This window comes from Harmonia axyridis, chromosome 2 (genome assembly GCF_914767665.1).
Source record: "Harmonia axyridis chromosome 2, icHarAxyr1.1, whole genome shotgun sequence".
In the NCBI taxonomy this organism is placed as follows: domain Eukaryota; kingdom Metazoa; phylum Arthropoda; class Insecta; order Coleoptera; family Coccinellidae; genus Harmonia; species Harmonia axyridis.
In genome coordinates, this window is record NC_059502.1 from 59411660 (window position 1) to 59428388 (window position 16729).

Here is a 16729-nt window from a genome sequence, read left to right on the forward strand (position 1 = left end):
TACTCATTATTGAATCTAGTAGATTATAATTTGATGATATGAATCCCCGTTATTCAAATAATGAAATTCTGGATCTATTCCATATCCACGGTGAATGCAACAGAATTGTTTCGAGAACTTGTCGAGCATTCAATCAGAAATATCCACATTTACCACCAATTGACGAGAAGATAATTCGGAAGAATGTTTCAAACTTTCTGTTACTCCCTTTTCATCACCACGCTGATTTTTTCCTGAATTCATAAAATGTATTCTACCGCTTTTTCATATGAATAGAATTGGCACACAGGAGTCCTGCATGATTTTATTTCATTTGGTAGGTAGAGGTTTTTTTCTTCTAGGTAGGTACTCCATCCAGTATAATGGATATTCATGAAGTATGCAACATCCTTTCAAGTAGATGAGGAAATTTCTGATTTGAAATTTGATGAGTTCTACCAATAATTCTATTGCATTCATCGTGAATATGGAATTAGATATTTATAATACAAGTGCAGAACTTATTGATATTCTTCCAAGAGTTCAGAATGACCGAGTGGTAGAATGAGCCTTCTGTACGAGTTTCAAACATTATGTTCCCGAATTCACTGCCTTTTTATTGAAATTGACGGAAATTTCCATAAATATCTATTAGTGATTTTTGCATTGAAAAATGTTGGTTGGTAGAACAGTTTTCTGTATCACAAATTTGACAAATAATAGATAAATCCGTTCCAGTCTATTTTGTTCCACAAAATGTGCCGGAAAGAACTGATTTGCCACATAATTAGAGAAAAGAATATCCAGAATTTTGTCATTTGAATATCGGAAATTCAATTCGTGAAATCAAATTAGTGAAGCTTTGATAATGAAAATACCTGTCACATGTAAAGTAATTAGATATTTAAATTTCTATGGTCATAGAGTATTATTGCTAGTCTGTCTGGAAACAGATCGAATAAAATTGACCCTACGTATAACATAAATTCATAAAAACTCAAATAACTCTTGAATTATTGAATTTGAGAGCATAATCACGTTTGGACACTACTCTTATTTTTTACCGTAGAATCCAGCGAAATCACAAAAAAATAGGGTTCTGATTTGAAAATCGAAAGTTATGATCAAATTTTGTTCACAATTTTTGGCACCCTGTAATGATATTTCTCAAATTCAAGATATGCACGATGTTCCAACATCATTTTAGTTTGAGAAAGTGAATTGAAATAGGCATAGGATATTCACAGTAAAAATAATTCAGGTAATTGTGACTAAGGAAATTCTCTCTTTTTTACGGTTTTTCCTTGATATTTTGAAAACTATGAGGACTAACACAATAATTTTAGCAAAGAGTAATTGAAATGGAAATCTCGATAATATCTGAGACATAAAATGAAAAAAAAGTTTGTTTTGAAAAAAAATTTTTTAATTCTTATATAACCGGAAGCGCCTGAACTTCGAAAATATTTTAGCTGAACAATGTCATATTCCGAAATTTTAGATTTAGGCGTACAACTTTGCTCTTGCCGTTTTGCAATAGCTGGCTGTAACGGTAAGTGGTAGTCGAAATAAATATATCGTAGATGTCATACAATAAGTTTAGTTATTTGTGAACATAACGCCATCGACATGTTAGTCGATTTGTGTCTGCATCATAAAGTTATTCACGATTAACCATGTCAGCTTACGAGTCAAATTCTCGTCATTTGAGGGAGGTTTTAATTTTCTACTGAAATATGAATAAATCTGCGGCTGAGGCTCATCGAATACTCTCAAATACCTATGGTGAGGCCGCTATTAGTGAAAGAACGTGCCGAGAGTGGTTTCAACGCTTCAAGAATGGTGATTTTGATGTCGAAGACCAGCATCGCGGTGGAAGAGAGAAGGTTTTTGAAGATGCAGAATTGGAGGCAATACTTGATCAAGACTCATTTCAAACGCAACAATAATTGACAGGATCATTAGGACTACAAGCCCTTCCAAAACGCCTGAAAGTCATAGGAATGATTCAGAAACAAGAAAAGTGGGTGCCGTACGTGTTGAAGCCGGGAGGTGTTTGAACGGAGTTTGTTTGTTTGTGAACAGCTGCTTTCGAGGCAAAGACGGAAGGAATTTCTGCATCGGATTGGGACTGGAGACGAAAAACGGATTCATTACGATAATCCCAAGCACATAAAATCATGTGGATATCCCGGCCATGCTTCCACGTCGACGGCTAAACCGAATATTCTCGGTTCTAAGGTCATGCTCAGTATTTGGTGGGACCAGCTCGGCGTAGTGTATTATGAGTTGTTAAAACCGACTGAAACGATCACAGGCGATCGTTATCGAACGCAATCAATGCGTTTGTGTCGAGCATTGAGAGACAAACCGCCGCAATACGACGAGAGAGTAGATGAATGGATTTTACTGCATGACAATGCTCGACTCCATGTTGCGAAAGTCAAGATATACTTGAAAAAGTTGAAATGGGAATTCCTACCCCACCCGACGTATTCTCCAGACGTTGCTTCCTCGGACTATCACTTGTTTCGATCAATAGCACACAGCCTGGCTGACCAGCACTTCCTATCTTTTGAAGAATTAAAAACTTGGATCGATTCGTGGTTCGCTTCAAAAGATGACCAGTTTTTTCAATTCGTACGCTGCTCGAAAGATGTGAGAAAGTAAAGTGACCAGCGATGGGCAATATTTCGAATCATAAATGTATAACCAAATGTATATTTACAATAAAGCCTCAAATTTCGGTAAAAAAATTTGTACGCTTATGTATTTGTTATATTGTAATATATTTATTTACTTATCACGGTTTTATCTATTCAGGTAGAAATTAAAAAAAAAATAGTAAATCTATTGTTTCATATGAAAAAAAAAGAAGACAATTGGCAAGTATAACACAACATCTAATTTGGTCTGTGAACCCTTTGAAAACCTTGTAATCACAGCGTCCTCGTCAACATCAATGTCCCTGTATATGTTCAGGAGTACTAAACTGAATCCGATGCCAATATCGAAAAAACCAGAATAACACCATATGAACTACCATTTATTCATTTCGAAAATAAACTTGCCGAATTTTCTGCTCGAATAGCTGTGCGAAAATTATGAGTTTCCATACAGTTTATCTATTAATATGAATTTCCACCATGTAAAAAACCGATCCCATCAAGAAGATCTGGCATACAGGCAACGTTGCAGATTATTAGATCTAATATTAGGTCTATGCATCTGACAGACGTTACGTATTAAACATGATCATAGACCTAATATCCATGGACCGAGTGTCACGTGATTTTTCAGAAGCTCGTAGAGGAGAAAGACCTAGAGAGAGAAGAATATATGATTTCTCTTGATTCGAACAGAGATGCTACTGATGGAAATCTGTAAAGAACCTAAAAGCAATAAAATAGGTGATTTATTACTCTGAGATGGTCAAATGTCAAAATCATCTGATTGAAAGATATAAAGACATGATATTTATTTATACGTTTTATGAACTGAATAGAATGAAATTTACATACTTTTTTATATTTATCATTTCGATTTGCCTAATTCAACGATGGAATAAAATATGGCATATATTTGGATGAACTTCTACCATGTGAATCAGGAAAATTGAGAAATTTTAGACCATACTTCTTTCTGACATTGTGGGGACAGAACAGGATTTAATGTAACAATGAGTTGGACTCGTTGATATCTCAAGGAAATATAATATACATATAAATAATTGCTTATAGGAATCAGCAATACTCTTATTGGCTATAGGTGAAGATAAGTAATATTCGATTCAATCATCTTTTGAATTGGTAATATTTCTTTTACTTCAGGTAGAAAAATTATGCTACAGAAAATTTTTATTAGATAAAAGAGAACATTCATTCATTCATGATTATCGAAATACCATTAGGATTGAGCATTGAGGTTCTATACTATTCCATTCTCCAACTCATGATCTATTTCACCTTTCAATCTATTTCGAATAGAATCAAATTTAATAGATTAAAGCAGCCATAAAAAATTTACCTCCATAATATTTGCCTATTATTATTATTATTTGTAGAAATTCTAAATTTGCCATAACTGCATAGATGATATTGAGGCTTCTTTACCTGAAAGGAAAGAAATAAATTTCGCTAGATAAAAAAATATTATCGGCTGAAAAAGAAAGCTGTGGGTAAGATATGGACTTGGGGTATCTTAAAGCACCATGATACTATGATTTAATAAATGACAAATTGAAAATAAATACTACTAAATTCTAATGTAATATGAAAAACTCAACATGATATTATCTTCTCTTGAAAATATTGTTTTTATTCATGATGGGAAAAAATGATATATTGCTGGAGATTCTTTCTTTTAACTGTGCAGTTATATGCTGAGCAACTTTGAGGCATGATGGATGTTCTCAAAAGAACAAAAAATTTGAAAGTCTTTCTTTCCCAACAAAATAAATTTAGTAGCAAAATTCCACTAAAAAAAGTCTCTTCTTCTCACTAGATTCTCTCAAAATAAAAGTACACTGCCTTCGTAAGTAGCAAAATTTGTAGAGCTAGTATTCACAATTCTTTGCTTTAAATTCAAATTTGAAATAACGATTTAACGTTCAACTCTTCGAGTTGAAAGAGATGTATATTGTTCTCTTTCTCTAGGGCAATAAATCAAGAGAGTTGACAGACTTCCATCCGATGTTCCATCTCATTCGTTCTCTCGACTTCTCTCTCTAACGCGACGTCCATGGATATTAGGTCTATGAACATGATGGCCGCCGCCATATATAAACAATCGATAAAATCATCGATTTTGACGAAAAAAAGGCATTTTTATTTCAGGGAAATGTTGAAATGTGATTAATTAATCATTTCTAACGAGAATCAGTTAATAAAATACAAGAAAACTAGCTATTAATGTGGATAACCTCACCTTCATTAGGCCAATTTCACAATTAAAAAAAAAAAACTAGCTGAATTAATGAATTTATGACAGCGGATTCGTGATCTAAGACCCAAAATAAGTAAGTCTGCAAAATTTCATTACTTTTGAATCATTATTAAAATTAATTCTATATAGTAAACATTGTTTTTCTTTTCAGAAGATGGATTATTTTCGTTTGGATGAATAATTATACAGGATATTTATTTGTCGAATATCAATTAGAAGTATCTAGAGATGTTGGACCAATTCAAGTCTGAAAATTGAGATTAAAGCTTCAAATTATTAACTAATTTGTAAAGAAATACACAATATTTGATCAACAATTATATAGGGTGTATATATATTCGAAGTAGTAATTAGACATTTTGAAATCTGAAATTCTCATTTCTCTAGAAATGGCAATTCCTTTCTTCTTTGAAAAATTTGGGAAAAATGCATAATCAAAATGTGAGAGTTATTATCAGTCAATAGAAATACTACCTGAAAAAGAAACTGCATTCAATGTTTATTTTCAGTTTTGACAAATATTGAATTTACATAATCATTCGATAAGATCTATGAAAAGACCTACAGTGAAATTTTGTTTTAGGAATATTCAGTATAGCTATAATAAACTAAAAAGGGGCAGAATGAATAGATCTACCTTTCAAAAACCCATGGCTAATGTTGCCTTACAAGCCATCGTAATAATATCAGTAACATCTTTGAGAAATCAGGTTATAAGAAGTCCCTCATTTCCGAGGTTCATCAATACTTTTTTCAGTTGAGCAACAAATTATTCTTCTATTTCATAATTTATTAAGAAATACAAGGAAGGACACCTTTTGAAATCTAAAAATTTGGTTAATAGTAGGTTATTTTCCATAATTTATAATATTGAAAGACCAATTGGACATTCCTGAAGAACTAAGGCGTTTTTAGAATCTGAAAATTGTATCGATGAATTTTGCATACTCCTCTGTTCCATATTTCTTGAAGGTATATGGACAAAAATGATTTTTGTGGGTTCTGGTGAATGATCAAAGGGATACAGGTAACAATTTCATTAATACCAGTCGAGATGTAGTTATCATAGATAAGAGATGATATAGAAATTTCACTAGATAATTCTGATTCAGTGGAGGACAGCTGAATTAAAGCTTAATCGTGATGGTTCGTTACGTTATAGAGCAAGCTTGTAGCTCTGGGTTTTACTCAGAAGTAAATTGAACAGGGAAATATATATAGTAAATGAAATTTTGACAGATATTAGTTAAAAAAGATCAACAATTGAGCATTGTATTTACATAAAATCAAAAAATAACTTGCTAACTGTTGTTGCATTGTACGTGGATGACTTTTTTGTTTTAACAAATGTTAATTCTGAATGAATATATCTGATAGAAAATTTAAGTGATAATTTCATCATAAAGAATTCAGGGAAAGCTAAAAATGTTTAGGGATGAATATCACTAGAAATTATGAAAAAGGTAGTATAGTAATTGTTTATATTCTTCAAGTATGTATTGCAATAATTCAGCATGTCTAATTGTAAACATATGAAAACTCCTTTGAAAACTTAATTGAAATTTGATTCAACAAAAGAGAGTTGTAATGATGAACCATATAAGAAATTAATAGGTTTATTAACGTCTTTAGCAGTATTAACTAATTCTGATAAAGCATACTCTGTTAATCTCTTGAGTCAATTTAATAATTATCTCATTATTGAACACTGAAAAAGTGCAAAATTCATTTCAAGATGCAAGTATAAAGTATTTTATACCTACATTGAATTGCTGGAAAATTTATACCAATTTCGAAAGTAACTGCCATGTCAAAATTCTTCATATACTGAATGATCCTTCAAATTTTATTTCTGTTGTAACATTTTGACTAGTAATTAAAGTGAAAAATTTGAACTGATTTTATATATGTATATAGTATAGCTATAAATGAACAACCTGAAAAGAGACAGAATGAATAGACTTGCCTTTCGAATACCCATGGCTTATGTTACCTCATAAGCAAATTTAATATCTAGGTAGAACCTTTTTGAGAAATCAGGTTATAAGTTTGAGAGTCTCTTAATTTCCAAGGTTTCAGTTGAACGACAAATAATATTATGATAATATAACAGGGTATATATGGTTGAAATTATTAGTATGAAAGATTTCACAACGATTTGATTTCTTCATTATAAATTCAACAGCACTGCACTCAAATTCTTCAAAAACTGATAGGTCACTTATATTTTTGCACTCTTCAGTCGTAAAAGTGTATATTTTAGATATTCCAAAAACACATGGAAATTTTTGAATGTCATCTGACTAACTTGGCTCTTTTTCCAGTAATAAAGCCAATTGTGAATTATCTATAAGGAGTTTTTCTATCTGTTTAATACATGAACAGATGAAGCTTCTGTTCTCTTTTGTAGTTCCATCTTCTGTCGCAATAGATTCAAATTCTCACGAAAGAGAATGTAGTTTTATAGTTTGTGGAAAATAAACGAAAAATTCCTGAAATAAAGTAACATTCATATCCAATTGAATGATACAAACACTTAAAACAAACCTGAATTGAGGAAAATGCATTAGATGATATCAATGTTCATTTCCAAATTTTGACAAATATCTATCGAATTTTCGATTCGCCGAAAACTTTGCATTTTATCTGTCGGCATTTATTTAAATATTGAATAACAATTTTGGAAACTGCAAACTTTTTCAAGAACTTTCATATATCGAAATGGAATATTTATTATTAACATGACACTGACAGCCAAATTGTCCACAGATACCACAGAAATATGGGACTTGAAATGTCAAAATGATCCGAAACACCCCGTATACTCGAAAACCGCGGGGAGAATCGAAGGTTTGGGATTTTTCCCGGGATCTCCAGACGATTTTGAGGGGGGTCTTATTCTTGTCATTTTTGCTCTAGATGGTCCCGTTTGGGCTGTGATTTTACGTTTAAAGTTTGACGTATATGTGCAAGCGGTTTTATATATACTTAGATACGATGTTTTATATTTTTGAAATCAGGAAAAATTAAGCTTTCAAAAAATGGCACAGAAATCTAGTGTTTCCATCTGAAAAAACATAACTTTGGGTCATAGCTTCGTAATTAAAAACGCTTTGGAAAAGACCAGCATGCCACTGGATTCTAAGCAAAAAAGGGCCTGTATAATGTTTTAATTCTCTATCATCAGCATTAGCGGAGATATAAATGTTTTTTGATATCGCTATTTTTCCAATTTTCGCTTATAACTCGAAAACAAAAGAACGTGATCAACAATGAATACTACCCTTGTTAGTTTCTCGGAAAAACAGACCGAGAATGGGGTATCAGATTTTGTCTGTCTTCTCTGGTTTAAAAGTTTTAGTGCTGAAACATCGAAATTTGCCCACCCTGTACACTGAGGTTTTTGTTTGGAGAAATCTTCAATTATTCCTACCCACCTCTGTGTCCTCCTCTATCTACCATTGGCTACCACCCATTTATCAAAGAAAGAGTCACGTAGTGCCGGGACACCCTATATATCAATACTTTAAGTATAGGTATGGAACTTCTATTTCCTATGTAAATATCGATTCGAGGAGAAGTTATAATTGATTCCATTAGTCTTTGAAAAATTCGTTCAAACTTTCCAGTCTCATCCCTAATTAACAAACGAATGCAGGCTTTGGCGAGGTCCGCAATTAGCTCCTACATGCATAATGACTCCGCATGGAAATTCATTCTCCCTAATTATGAATTATTTACTTTATTCTTCACCAGACTTGAAAGCACGAATGGGGTAATGACCATATAAATAATTCTCCAAATCAGAATGTATTTAATAAATACGTTTCGGAAATATAGGATAATACTGGGCCATTTTTTTACAAAAAAACTGTTACTGAAATGAAAATAGGACCCATTAGAATATATGTGAAGGGTGTTTTTTTAGAGCTATTGAACTTTAAATTGCAATAAAACAACGATGGATTATTCGTTTGACATGAATTTTATTTATCCGCAAGATAATCTTGTGGCATTACATTTTAAATATGATTTCTGTCATATGACCGCCACGGCTGGCTCGGATGTAGTCCAATCTGGACGTCCAATTTTCGATGACATTTTCCAACATTTGTGGCCGTATATCGGCAATAACACGGCGAATGTTGTCTTCCAAATGGTCAAGGGTTTGTGGCTTATCCGCATAGACCAATGACTTTACATAGCCCCACAGAAAGCAGTCTAGCAGTTTTAAATCACAAGAACCTGGAGGCGAATTCACAGGTCCAAAACGTGAAATTAGGCGGTCACCAAACGTTTTTTTCAATAAATCGATTGTGGCACGAGCTGTGTGACATGTTGCGCTGTCTTGTTGGAACCACAGCTCTTGGACATCATGGTTGTTCAATTCAGGAATGAAAAAGTTAGTAATCATGGCTCTATACCATTCTGGCCATCATCGTTTTCGAAGAAGTACGGACCAATGATTCCACCAGCCCATAAAGCGCACCAAACAGTTAGTTTTTCTGGATGTAACGGTGTTTCGACATACACTTGTGGATTAGCATCACTCCAAATGCGGCAGTTTTGTTTGTTGATGTATCCATTCAACCAGAAGTGCGCTTCATCGCTAAACAAAATAAAATGGACGTAGTGCGCGATAGGTATTCTGCACAGAACCATTATTTTCAAAATGAAATTGCACTAATTGCAAGCGTTGTTCAGGCGTGAGTCTATTCATGATGAATTGCCAAACCAAACTGAGAATAAATCACTTGACAGCTGTTAAATCGGTCGCCATCTCGAACAGTAATGCCAACTTAAAGTTGTTTACCTCGAAAAAAAACACCTGTTATTATTTACTTCATCATCCTCAATCATGACATCAATCAATATCATCGACTGTGTTCAGGGTGATTCACTTATCTTGGTAACCCCATTTTTTTCGAAAACGGCCAAATATTTTTTTATTCAAAAAACGGCGTTTTGTAAAAACAAAGGTTGACTTGAGATGCGCGTAGAAATCGGCGAAAAAATTTAGGCTCCTGGCATCGTAGCGATGTCAATTTTTTTCCCCAGGGACATCTTTTTTTATTATGTCATTCAAAATATTATTTCATTCAAATTTCTCTCTCTAAATACCATACCATTTTTTTGAGTTGATTTGGCTCCTTAAAACCATGAGGCTTTATCACAAACAATTTCTCTATGATTGTATGAATGAATGATATATGTCAATATCAATATACGATTTATTTATAAGAAACGACTCATTTTGAATCATTATGACGTATATGTCTGGTAAGCCAAAATAGTACAACAGACCTACGCAAAGTAAGGTTTTATCTATTTATCAACAAAAACTAGCGAAATTCATTGCTTTACTACATAAATGCCAGTAGTACAGATTTTCAATCGAATATCATAATATGTTCACGTCCTATATTTTCTAAATTTGACTTCTAGGTAGGTTTTATACAGTAGATCTCACCTCAAAAGAAAAGTTTTAAACAGAAATGCAAAAACAAAAAAAGTGTGCTTGATGACTCAGATCCTTAGGTCGAAAATGAAAATGATCAATTTTCCGATAAACGTCGAGAATAATGAATTGCAGTAGATGCAAGCTGGATCGTCATCTTCATCAGAAAATTAAGTGCCATTTAGTCTGCGCAAGTGTCAGTAAAAAAATTAAAATGTTTACTTGCGAATTATGTAGGTATTAGATAGTGTTATGATAATAAAAGATTGATTTCTTCTTATGGCTTGTACCTTATTTCTTATTGTATCAAACCTCCCTTTCGGTGTATCAAGCCTCCCATGTATAGGGAGGTTTGAGACACTTTGCACCGACAATTTCAAGAACTTATAATCAAGGTTGAAAGGATCCCGTACGTTTAGTATGGGAAATGGCTTTCCGTGAATTTGGCTGAATTTTTGATATGTTGTAGTTCTTGATGAACTGATCAGAAAAACTGTCCATTTTTGAGCTTTGTGGCTAAGGACTTTTCTGATCAGTTCATCAAGAACTACAACATATCAAAAATTCAGCCAAATTCACGGAAAGCCATTTCCCATACTAAACGTGCGGGGTCCTTTCCATTTTCAGTTATTGAATATTGCTAAACGTTTAAGCGAAGTCCTTAAATTTCACTTAATTGACATAAATGGATTGGTTAATGTTAAACACAGTTTTTATTAACAATTTTGTAAAAAATGTATGAGCTCTCCCCAGTCTCCCCTATATGGAATAGTATTTTTGTTTGAAAACAAAATTTAGATTCCTGCCAAATATTCAGATTTTTTTTCCATTCGATTCTTTATATTTCAATTTGAAAATGGTGACTGTTGAAGATTTCAGCAAGTTTAATGCTTAATTATTGTGTTTCATTAAATATCTTCCATGGCTCTATCCCTTTTAAACTATTAACTATTGTGAATTTGAAAAGATGTTTATGTTCTATGTAGGCTTCAATCATTATAATTGTGTCAAATCGCCACTATTACTTAGTAATCCAGCACCGAATATTGGCGATTCACTTTATATTGTTGAACAACCAACTGAAATATTTGAAATAATAAACTTACTTCGCTTTTTATCATGAGAAGGAAATAATTTTAATATTCCATTTGATATTGATTAGTCAAGAGTGTGCATTCACATACAAAATTCAATCCTGAATAAATTTTACCAATTTGGGATATTTATTATTCGTTCATCAAGGGTCTAATGAAATTGAATGGTACAACCAAATGAAAATATTTATTATTTACTGTTTGCTAATAAAATTATTCGAGAAGCTATTGTACTGGTTATATATTGAAATCAAAGAATGTACATATGTTCATACCGGGTATTCCGATGGGGTCTGAAATATCCAAGAAAAAATGTCCTAGTATCTACATGATATAAAAAAGCCAGAAGGTGAACCATGAATACTCTTCCTCCTACGTAACCCATAAAACCAGCCATCACAGGACTATCGTAGAACATATAATAGATCCACTCGAAGTAGATCATACTCGCATGATTGAACATGAGTGTGCCACCAACACTGAACGTAATCCTATAAAATGGTTTCAAAATAGCCATTGAAGGTCTTCCAAAAAGCATTATACATATTCCACACATCATATTTCCGAAAAATAGTGGTTTTGGATCGTAATCGAGGTAATCTTGAAACTTTTCTTGACAAGGAACATACACGGACATGAGGGCAAATGCTATTCGTCCTTGATATTCGGCTAATAAATAGACAATATCTGTGAGAGTCATCCAAAGCAACCGGAAGTTCAGCTTTCATGTAATTCGACCGTTCGGACATAATGGCGTGAGTTCATTCATGTAACTCGTTGAATTCTTGGAATTATTACGAAATGTTTTTCGAAATGTCAAAATCGAAAAAAATTATTTCGATGGTCGAATGATTGATCTTTGACAAAGAACCGCGATTTCTATGCTAATGTCACTTACTTCAATTGCAAAATATTAATACTTATATAATAATAATTTATATTTATTCTTCAAGCTACATATATTATTCTCAATGAATATCATTCAATAGTATGGGGTAGTTATTGCTGAAAAGAAAACATGTTTGCAATCATTCATTTTTCAACGATACACCTATTGGAAAGATATGATTGATATTGTTCACCTAAAAAAAGTTATTTTAATCTGCTCATCAAGCCCTCAGTTAGAAGAAGTTTTTTGACTCAAAAAATTCTTGTTTTATAACCAATTTCATGCTCTTTCGAGAAAAAAAAATCTTTCAACAGCAGGACAACGGTCTAATTCTCAACTTAAGATCTTAGTGTCACTATTTTCACACATTGTGAACTATTTCTAGTCCTAGCCATTGGTATTCTGTAGCTCATGTCTTTTCCGGCAATTTCTTCTACCACTTTGGCACAATATTTGTAGCTCATTATCTACCCGAGGAATGGAATATTTGTCTATTTCTAGTACATCATGTCACGTAATAATGAACGTATATAGTTCTGTACCAACCACACAATCAGTCAATCATAAGACTGTGAAACATCAAATGAATGCAAATAGTTTTCCATCTGCATTAGCGTAGCTATGCATTATGCGTGTAATATGACATCCTCGGATGTTGCTCTTAAATAAACATTCTGCAAATCCAATGAGTGATCACTGGTAACGTTCTTATCGTCATTAATATAAGGCAATCACAATTTTTTGAAAATGACATTTCTTCTTCGTATATAGTTCTCGATGAATAGAAAAAATAGCCATTAATGATGAATCTAGGATATTCTAATTGGGAAGCACAAGAAATATTCTAGTTGAAAATGAGTCTTCGTTCGTTGTAATATTTAATTGATTCAGAAAAGATTCCAATTCTCTTGGTAATAATACCTGAAAATGAAACATTTGTTAAGAAAAGTGCTTTTTTTTTGTTGTTTCACTACTCATGAGATCAGCTATTGTTATTTATGATATAATAATAATAATATGATTCATTTACAGACAATTTTTAATTCCGTAAAAAAAAAATTCCTCCTCGAACGGGACTCGAACCATCAACTTCCGAATCACTAGTTCAGTGCTCCAGCAACTAACCTACCGAGAAAGTTTAAAGTTGCAAGCAACCGCTTCTCCAAGGCATTAACCAACTTTTTAAATAGCTATATTATAGTTTTACAGTATGGCGATAAACCTCGTATTCATTTCATTGTTCCCCTCCCGTAGATTTCACTTGAGTGTCTTGAGATAAATTTTTAAAATTATCATGTATATGCCGGTCTTTCATCTTGTATCAGAATACAAGTATTTTTTTTCAGTGAGTTAATATTTCCTGCCATTAGCGATGTCCTTATCCCGACTTTCAGCAAAGTATAACCCATATCCCAAGAAGAGGACCAATAAATCAGCAAATAACCCAAACCTGAGAGCATATATCGATTCTTTCTCCTATAATTCATACATTAATTTTCAGGGCAATAAGGACATTCCTCTAAAAAGTATAAAAAATATCAATTTCGAAGTTTAAAGGAAAACACTAAACAATTAGGGGACTGCCCTGGATATAATAAAATTACATAAAACGTTTTGAAGAAACCCACAAAATTAAAACAAAATCGGACTGCTGATTTCCATGTTATACACTGCGCAAAAAAATTAACGCACATTCTGAAAATGTCAATTTTGATGGAAGTTAACTCTACATTGACTTTATAACTTATTTTTTATGTTTTCTCGGGAAGGTTTTGAACGAAACAAGACACATTAAATGGAAGAAAAATTCAGGATTTTACCGAATCTTATGTGAAAGAAGAGAAATAAACAATTTTCAAAATACTGGAATGCTGATAAGTAATTTAATACTTGGTATTTCCACCCATTGCGTTAATTACAGCTCATCAACGACGGTTCATACTCAAAACGAGTGATCTTAAAATGTTCAGATCTAATCCTTCCCAGATTTCTCTGAGTTGGATTCCTGAGTCATTAAGAGTAGCTAGATGATTTTCTGAACTTCTCAGCCTTCTATTGAGGTTGTCCCAAACCTGCTCAATTGGATGGAGATCTGGACTTCTTGCTGGCCATTCCATTCGAGAGACTTCAACCTCTTCAAGGTACAAGGGAACGTCGATCACAATGGTGGAGGCAGAATCTAGACTCATCTCTCGCAAAATCCAAACGCGCCCTTCGATGGGCTGGGGTAAGAGCTGGGCCTCTTGCCGCGACACGAGGCCTTAAATCATATTCTCTGAGGCGATTTCTTATTGTCTGAGTGCTAATTTGCACCCCATGAGTTTGTTCAAGCTGATTTTGAGGGAGGCGAGCGGTTGCAAACTGCTGTCTCAACGAAGAAACTCTCAAGTAACGTTCTTGAATGACAGTTGTTACCCGTGATCTACCCTGTCCTGGTCTTCGGACATTCATACCTGTCTCCCTGAATCGCTGCAACATTCTGGACACACTTGTATGGCAAACCCAAACCTTTCTGCAATTCTTGGGTATGTCCACCCTTCTTCTCGCAAAACTACCGCTTGGGCACATTTCTCTTGTGTCAAATTCAAAGAAAAACTATTGATCACTAGAATTGATCGAGAACAACTGATTTCAGAATGGAGCCAATACATTCAAAATCTGATAATCTCATCTTTTTTTATTCCTGCTGGGAAAAAACATATGTATCGAAGAAAAATGTTGAAAGTGGATAACATATGCATGCATAATTCTGATAAAAATAATTATCATTGAGAACACCTTCAGTTGTAGAATAAATTTGAGATTTCCATAATGTGCGTTAATTTTTTTGCGCAGCATAGATATTAGAAATTTGAGTCAATTTCCATGAATCACCCTTCATCTCCAAAATTAACAGTCGTAGGAGATACTCTTTTCAGTTTTCAGTCCTGGATGACCTGCATTCATTACTAGGCTATGGCCAACCACTCATTTAAACCCTGTATATCAGTGTCACAGACAATTTAGCAATTTAGTATCATTAAATTTCAATTCCTTTTCAGCTTTCTTTAAATATGATAGAATAAGAAACAATATTCCCTAAACGTAATTCATCATCAGTACCTCTCGAAAAGTTGAGTGGGAAAGTTTCCAATTCCGAGACATGTGCCTGGCGAATTCCATCAATCACATATATGGAAAAGCCCAGACTTGAATGCAGAACAGTCAAGTTATGAAATTTCTTCCTCCGTTAAATGAATAAATCATTTTTCTGTAGCATACCAGCATGTAAACTTGAGGAAAATGGTTTACTGAGTATGCAATTTAGAGAGGAATATCACTCAATCTTTGAGAACTATGATATTCGATTTGTCAACCGGATGTATAAATACACAAATAAATCTTATGGTTACTGTTAAGATCTGTACTGAATCAATTTATTCATATGATCAACAAAAAATTGATGAGAATTCACTTATAGAACATTGAATGCCTCTCATTACGTAAAAAGTTTAATATGTACAATTTATAATAACCAGGGTCGTCGCTAGGGGGTAGGCAGGGAAGGCGGTCGCCTAGAGCGGTAAAATTCAAGGGCGGCATTTCAAGCTTGATCAACAAAAACTAAATGTGTAGCAATCTTAAATTTATTCTACAACTGAAGGTGTTCTCAATGATAATTATTTTTATCAGAATTATGCATGCATATGTTATCCACTTTCAACGTTTTTCTTCAATACAGATGTTTTTTCCCAGCAGGAATAAAAAAAGATGAGATTATCAGATTTTGAATGTATTGGCTTCATTCTGAAATCAGTTGTTCTCGATCAATTCTAGTGATCAATAGTTTTTCTTTCTATGCAACGCAAAACACGCAATTTGACCCAAAAGGAATGTGCACAAGCCGTAGTTCTGCGAGAAGAAGGGTGGACATACACAAGAATTGCAGAAAGGTTTGGAGTTTCCCATACAAGTGTGTCCAGAATGTTGCAGCGATTCAGGAAGACAGGTATGAATGTCCGAAGACCAGAACAGGGTAGACCACGGGTAACAACTGCCATTCAAGAACGTTACTTGAGAGTTTCTTCGTTGAGACAACGGTTTGCAACCGCTCGCCTCCTTCAAGACCAGCTCATGGGGTGCAAATTAGCACTCAGACAATAAGAAATCGCCTCAGAGAATATGATTTAAGGCCTCGTGTCGCGGCAAGAGGCCCAGCTCTTACCCCAGCCCATCGAAGGGCGCGTTTGGATTCTGCGAGAGAGCATATCCATATCAACAAAAATTAAATGTGTAGCAATTCAAAGGACCGAATGAGATTTATTTCAGTCAGCAACAACAGGAAGGAATACCGACAAATTTACTTAATATCAAAAACCATCAAAG

At 33.7% G+C, this 16729-nt stretch overlaps 1 long non-coding RNA gene across 1 annotated transcript; it reads right to left on the minus strand.

Moving 5' to 3' along the window:
- Nucleotides 1-3228: 3228 nt before the first annotated feature.
- Nucleotides 3229-3536, minus strand: LOC123673197. The gene is made up of 2 exons (XR_006746441.1): nt 3501-3536; nt 3229-3371 (listed from the first exon to the last, which is right to left on the minus strand). It is a non-coding gene; the product is annotated as an uncharacterized LOC123673197 (long non-coding RNA).
- Between the last annotated feature and the right edge of the window lie 13193 nt (nt 3537-16729).